The sequence below is a fragment of the Helianthus annuus genome, chromosome 12 (genome assembly GCF_002127325.2).
Source record: "Helianthus annuus cultivar XRQ/B chromosome 12, HanXRQr2.0-SUNRISE, whole genome shotgun sequence".
In the NCBI taxonomy this organism is placed as follows: Eukaryota; Viridiplantae; Streptophyta; class Magnoliopsida; order Asterales; family Asteraceae; genus Helianthus; species Helianthus annuus.
The window spans coordinates 134,095,505-134,103,210 of NC_035444.2; the positions used below are offsets into that span (position 1 = coordinate 134,095,505).

At 35.6% G+C, this 7,706-nt stretch overlaps 1 long non-coding RNA gene across 8 annotated transcripts; it reads left to right on the plus strand.

Annotated features, from left to right (window-relative positions):
* The first annotated feature begins 3,535 nt into the window (after positions 1–3,535).
* Positions 3,536–6,861, plus strand: LOC110895515. Of its 8 annotated transcripts, none has more exons than XR_004875018.1 (5): positions 3,536–5,169; positions 5,267–5,403; positions 5,567–5,656; positions 5,815–6,370; positions 6,458–6,861. It is a non-coding gene; the product is annotated as an uncharacterized LOC110895515 (long non-coding RNA). The 8 variants fall into 8 exon arrangements; XR_004875013.1 differs by having other exon boundaries at positions 3,536–4,271; positions 4,892–5,169; positions 5,267–5,656; XR_004875012.1 differs by having other exon boundaries at positions 3,536–3,833; positions 4,064–5,169; positions 5,267–5,656.
* The last annotated feature ends 845 nt before the right edge of the window (positions 6,862–7,706 follow it).

Sequence of the window (7,706 nt, forward strand, 5' to 3'; positions counted from 1 at the left end):
CCAGTGAAGAGTGGTGATAGTGAGGAGAAAGGTTCAAATTCTCCAAAGAAATCTGCTCCTAAGCAACCAGAAAATGTTGCTGCTGGTGTAGATAAGGCTGGAACAGGAACTCCACAAGTTCTACGTTTTCAGAGAAATCAACCTAGATTTCAGCCTAGATCTCTACCAGGCAGATATCAGAGACCTAGAAGCAGTTCACCTAGAATGAACAACTTTAATTCTATTAATTTCAGAAGTCAATGTCAATATCAAAATCGATACCAAAATAATGGTGGTCGAACTTTTTATAACAATGGCTTTAGAAATTGTAATAATCAAGCTTCTTGGAATCAAAACTCAAGGTTTCAAAATCAAAATTTCCAAAGGTCAAATTGTCCAAATGTATATAGGAACCCTCAGGACCAAAGACCTAGTGGAAAAAAATCAGATTCCAACAGGTCTAAGATCCAAGACTCCTGTTAGGAGTAATGGATATTGGATGGATGTTCCGGTAGTTGGTGAATTTGGACGACCCAAGACCATTAAGGCTTGGGTCCCCCAATCTAACTAATTTCTTAAGTTGGTGTGTGCAGGAGCTGCTAAGGAGGAGTATCAACTTATGTTGATATTGGCTGCTTCAGGCACATGAAGGGGGTGTGAGATTGTTGATATATTTTTTTAAATGATTTAAATTGAAGTTCGAAGTGCTGAGTCGACACAGAAGATAACCTGGCAGATCTTTATACTAAAGCATTTGACAGGGCTCGCTTTGAACACTTAGTTGAACTCAACGGGATGAGGAATCCTGAATAACTGGTTTTTCATAAGAATTTTTGTAAATAGTTTACTGTTTTTCTTAAAAATCAAAAATAAAAAAATTGAAAAATCAAAAACATAAAAAAATTGAGCAATCAAAAATGAGTTATCACTGTGTGAAAAAGGAGAAATGATAGTACATCAGCAAGTTAGACTGTCACACTGAAATTGAACCATAAATTGATTAAGTGTGATAGCAGCTTCATCATATGATGTACCAGTAGGCAAAAGCATGAAATAATCAACTTACCAATGTGATATAAACTTAAATGAACTGAATATGAGTGGGGAACACATTAGTGGTGTATGGTTTAATGACCTTAATTCTTGCGTTGATAGATTGCCAAAATCTGAAGTTTTGGGTCTTTATACTGTTATTTCATCTAGGGATATCTTGGCTGTCTGTCTGTTAGAACTAAAATTGTACATGACCCCAGGAAAGATAGTCACTTGGAATTAGCTCATTTCTATTTGAATGTCTGTATATTTCCCGATACACACAATTTTGATCTGATTCTGAAATCTTCTCTGACAAAAGTCGTGTACCTCCTCTGCTGCATCCAGATATATGCTGACCTGGAGGTGCTAGGCAACGACAGCTTCTGCTGCATCCAGATACATGCTGACCTAGCTGTGCGTTGTCACGCTATAGATCTAATACACCCGAAAGAGGCCCTCAAGTGCCCAAAAGAAACCCAAGAAACCTATATCAAACTGAGAAAATCTCATTTGATCTGTATATTATACCATCTCTACTAAAGATCTATTCTGTTCTCTTCTCAACCTATTCCCAGTTAAGATTTCAGAAATCTGGATTGGACTTGTGAAATATGTGGTAGGGAAGATACTTGCATGATAGAGTGTGCTGTTTATATTTCCAGGATTTGATTAGTATTTATTTGGGTGTTCATTGTTAAGCAATCAAAACATGATAACACATATTATATGCAGATCTAGACACCGTCATGATATCTTAAAGGATGAATTCAGTATACTCACCTACTACGATGAATCTTTGTGCATACCTTGATCGCGGGGGTATATTCTGAAGTGGGACATGCTGGTATTTCAGTAATTAAAATTACCTTAATGTATCATACGGTAATGGTACTTGAAATGTTCATGCATTTTGTTTAGGTGGACAAACATACTGGTAATCGTCTTGAACTGCTTTTCATTGAAAATTAAATAAAGAATTATATGATTGTGTGAAACAGTTTGCTTGGGCTGATATGATCTTCTTACCAGTGATTCTCACAAAAATAGAGTGTTTATTGCTTTTGTATTTACTTGCTTTCAGAAAATATAAAAAACCAAAAATAATGTCTTTTTCTGTTTAAAATTCTTAACGTACGGAAAACTGTTATTCTTGGAGGACTTGTTACTGATAGGGGGGGACGGTGTTAGAAAGTGACTTCAAAATTTTCAATCAGGCAGGATCTTCTGTGTTGGACAAAAGTTTTGCGTGTTGGTGATGATAAGTTGAAAATGCTTAATCTGTGATACAATTTAACTATCTCTTGAAAAATAATAATTTATTTAACTTATGTTGAAAAATTCTTATGGTTTCTCGAGGTGTTTGTTTTATAGTACACAGATTGAAGCGGTATGTTGCTGAGAAGTTGCTGTGAAGTGTGAAGATGAGAGTTTGATTGGATGCATGGTAGAACCTCCTTTCTATATTGCAGACAAAGATTGAAGAGTTTGAAGATTGCTGTGCAAATGCTAAACTGGAGTTTACTCAAACGCTAACGTGTTGAAGATTTGGTGATTGGATGCATCAGCTTAGGGGGAGTCTGTTGCTGACAGAAGCTATTGAAGCTGAAGCTATCCAAAGACCAAAGACAGTGCAAGATTACTTGAAGATTGCAAGAAGACTAAAGACAAAGTTTTGACTGAAGACAAAGTTTTTATGAAGCTATTGTCAAGGGGGAGTTTGTTGGTGCATGTTTGTGACAACAGCTTAGATTTGGTCTTTGGATATCTTGTAATTAGTTAAACGATAAACAGTTAGCGGGTTTAGCTTTGTAATAGTTAGTTGTAATGTTTGGGCTAACTAAACCCAAAGAATTGGGTGATGGGGGGCGAATTGGGCCTGTCCAATTCGCAGCCCATGATGTTTGACCTAGCCCACTTGTAAACCTTGTGGTATATAAACAAGGTTAGACATTAGGGTTTAGGTTAATCAGTTAATCAGCCAAAACAGTACTTGGAGAGATAGAATTTCGTGATTACTCTAGGGTTTGGACGAAATTCTGGTGGTTAGGGTTTTGATTTATTGTAATACTTTGAGTTTGATAATCAATAGAAAACCAGGTTTGAAAGTGCTTTGCTGTTTCAGTTTCTACACGTTTTCTGCTTTATTCTGATCAAGAGGATTCCGCACTCTTGATTGGAAAGACGATTCTGTGAAGATCCATACACATCAAGGGGACCTACAATATATATATATATATATATATATAAAACTAGATTATATACCCGTGCGCTTCACGGGTTATGGGTTGTGTTAAAAAAGTCTATATCTATAAAAGTATTTTGCCGGAACCCGGGCCGTCTTCGGGTTATGGGTTGTGTTAAAAAAAATCTATAATACTATATAATACATCTCCTTAGGACGAAGATGTAATTTTACCCCCTAATATTAAGATTCATTGCATTTTTCGTGAGTTTCATCACAAGCTTCCAAATATGCCCCCCTTCACCTAGGTTTCAATGATTTTTTACATTTCTTCCAAATATAACCCCCAAATCCATTACTTCTTTGCCCTCAGGAAACCTAGACGTCCCTCACAATCAATCGGAAGAGTGAATGTCAAGCACACAAAACGTCCAATTTCATTCAATCACGACTGAAGAGCCTGCATAACCCCCATTAAATCATCCTCTCAAATCCCCCTTGCAGGTCCAGGTTTCCGCGGCAGTGACTACGCGCAGCTTCCCCACCTCACTAAGCCCCTTTATTGAAGTTAAAAAATTTCAAAGATCCCAATAAAATAAAATCAACAACCCCTTCAAAGATCCCAATCAGATTATTGGTAAAGTTCCATTCTTTTTTAGTTTTTCAAGTGAAAAAACATATTTTTAAGTGATGTTATGTGAATTATTTTTGTTAGTTGTATGTTGTTTGAGTAATTTTAGTGATTTTTTGCAAGTTCTTCATATTCTGGCATGTGGGTATGTCAAGATTTTCTTTCATAAGTGGTTATTGTGTCAAAGTTTGTAACTTTATCTGAATTTTGAATATTATTTGTTGAATTTCTTAAAGTTTATCATCAATTGGCATCTGGGTGTGTCAAAAATTTCTTGCATCAGTGGTTGTTGTATCAAAGATTCTACCTCCTCACCAACACAAACAACGATAATTCCTTTAAGCTTTCATCAATGGCGTTTCAAGATCTGCTGAAGTCATACAAACAAGAAAGAGGTTGAGCTAGATAGATACTGATTCCTAATGGCAGCAGTTTTACGCAACGGTAACAAACCCTACATCTGATGTGAATGAATTTCATTATTAGATGAAATAAGTGTTTGGATTTCTTATAATTGTAAACTATTATTGAGTCGGTGTGTGCTGTTTGTTTCACTTTGTTCAATTTGAAGTTGAATTTCAACATTTGGGAGTGGTGGAAGTATTCAATTTATTTTTTTTATTTATATTTTTAATATTTGATGCATTGGTTTTAACGGTTCGGTTTTAGCTATTTAATGGTTGCAAACCTAAGTGCGGGACCGTCGGCTTGATGACCATAAAGATGATGTGGCATATGCTCGGAAACTCGAACGAAGAGAGGAAGATCGTCATAGGGAGATACTACGTGAACGAGAAAGAGAACGAGAACGTGAAAGAGAACGGGACCGCTCGCGTGAACGACAACAGGAACGAGAACGGGAACAGGAGCGGGAACGAGAGCGTAGGAAGGAACATGAAAAACGGGAAAGGGAAAGAGAACGGCTGGGGGTACCCTACATTAATCAACAAAATATTAAAAAAAATAGAAAATAGGCATCTGTCAAAATAGAAAATAGGTCGTTGTAGTTCAAGAATCAATTGTCCCTTTATAGTTTGTATTGACAAGCATTTATTCGTTTTCAGGTCGTGTACATGCCTGGACCAAGTTTTTGGATGTTCGGAATTCATTTGCTCAATTTTAATTCAAAACATTGATAACCAAGGTGTTCCAGGGAGTCCGGCCGGTGGGAGTCAAGAAAGCGGTCGTGAACACTCGAATTCCAACATCGGGGAGCAGGATAGGAGCTAACATAAGCCATCAGTTTGTGAGTTCATCAGTTTCGTCACAAGCGAGTACATATGTCTGTTTCATCATCAGCAAGTATGTGCATATAGATAGATATAATAACATAAAAAGGCGGGTGGGTTTTTTATCGCCTATTCATCAGTATTAAATTATACTCTTTACATTATTATTATGCAATCTAATAGTGATTATTTTATTTCTGTGTTCAATAGAACAGCCAAACTACCTCTGGCTGAACAGGTTACACATGAGCATTTTAACAAAGGGCTAATATACCCATCGTTCACCAACACTTGCAAGATTTCTACGCATATTGCAGCCAAGGTGGCGGCTAAAGAATATGAACTTGGTGAGCCCTCTATTCATACAATCCGGGCGAACAAAACTAACAAACCGAACCAGAATGGCTACCTTTGGTTTTTGGTGCTTGAGATTTTAAAAAACCCGCTCATGGTTATCAAGTTTTTCAAATTTTTATGACATTAAAATTAATTTACACACAAGAAGATCAGGTGATAGATTAACCGAGGGTTGAATGGCACCATCATCCATGGAAATCGGAGACATGACGCTTCAAGTAAATCGATCAAGCTTGCAACCTGGTAAGACAATCTAAACCTTGTTAAATCGATCAATGTAGTTTTTGTCCGTGGTTGCCAGATTTCATTCGGGAACCCTAGGTGGCGGTGTCGCTGTCATATTTTAAACAATTAACCCACATCCCATTGAAACAAGGGTCGTGCTTTGCTTTTTCTTTTAGGTTATTGCTCGTCATCTCGAATCCGTGTAAAAATTATGTTTCAACACGCTGGCAAGTCTTGTATTTAATGGAAATGAGTCATCGTTCAACTCTGGTCATTTCCCCTTTAAGCACAAGGAAAATTTATTTACAAGAAGCTCGAGTTGTGATAATCTATTATGTTATGATTTTATCCTAAGTTGTTGTGATAATCTGTCCCTAGTTTGATAATATGTTATTGTGATAATTTGTTCTGTTCTGATTTTGGCCAAAGTTGTTGTGCCAATATTTTCGTTAATTTGATAATCCATTCTTGTTATACTTTGTTTTCTTTTGATTTTGGCATTCTTTATGATAATTTGTTGTTTTTTTAATTAACTACAGTTTTTGATAACGAGTCAAAATGAGTTCAGTTTTGGTATATATTTTAACCATGGGGTTTAGTGGTTAGACATCTTTTAGTCTTTCTATTTAGGGTACTAAATAAACATTAAGTGAAGATTAGGAGGTTACAATGAGTTATTTTCATTATACTGGCATATGAGTATTGCTAGAAATGGCAAGATGGGTGGGGCAGGTAGGCTATTTTCATCTTTATTTTCTTTTCCCATAATAAATCACGAATCTTTTTCAGGGTTTGCACTTTTTTAATCTAATTGGTTAGTGACAGAATTCGAAGAAGTTGATATGGGCAAGTTAGTTTGGTTGGTGCGATTTGGGGTACCCCGAGTTCTGGTGCTGGTGGTTCCAGCTTCAATGGTGGTGGTCATAGAGTGAATGAAACCGTGTATGGTAGGAACAAAGTTAACAATTTACTCCAAATTAACAATTTGTATATTCTGTAGCTTTTTTGTTTCTTTGTATACATGTTGCTTTGCAAAGAGAGCCTTCACCTATCTTAGTTTTCTGTCTCCGAGATATGACATTATGTTCAATGGTAGAAGTCAAAATGGTGTGGCATGTCGAAGGCTTTTATTAAGTTGTAGTAGTCTCTTCGTTTATTCTAACTTGGAACAAACCTTGTTCTTGTAAAATTCCTAAAATAGATAACACTGATAATTTATTCTACTTTGCATAAAGACTTCTAGACTTCAATGAATGACCACTTCATTAGAGAAGTTATTTGTATGCATGTTAAAGTTATTTACTGACAAAAAGGGTCACTATATCATGTGCATTTTTTTCCGTCACATATCGTTGGCTCCGCCGCAACGCGCGGATTTTCCACTAGTATATATATAGGAGAAGAATCTGTTAGGAACCACCCTTTATTGCGAGAACCAGTGTGAACACAATCAAAAATACCTTATAAAATCTAAATAACACTCAATTTTTTTTTAAAAAAAAATCGTTGTATTACATCACTATAAAAAAATTCGAGTAACAATTATCCATGCACATTTGCATATATATCATTGCTTTGACAAATTCCGTAATACGTTACTAATATTAGACAATTGCACTTTCATTTACACTACCATTCATAATACACTACTTTTTACATTAACAATATTAGAAATGCACATGTGCATCTATATGTATGAATATGTTATAACGTGTTTTGGTACACTACTTTGAATACACTTTCCCTTTCATCTATCATACCATCCATAATACACTATCATTATATCCTACCATCCGTAATACAATACCATTACCTCCTACCGTCTAAAATACAATACCATTACCAATGTTTCAGTTTATTACACGTACATCAAAACCCTTTATACCATCCAAACAAAATATTACATCAGAAAGTGACAAATATAATCAAACCATCAACCACTAGATATAACAAAAAAAAAATTCGAGTTATATTTTTTTACTAAAAAACAAAAAAAAATCGAGTAACAATTATCCATGCACATGTGCATATGTATCATTTCTTTGACAAGTTCCGTAATACATTACTA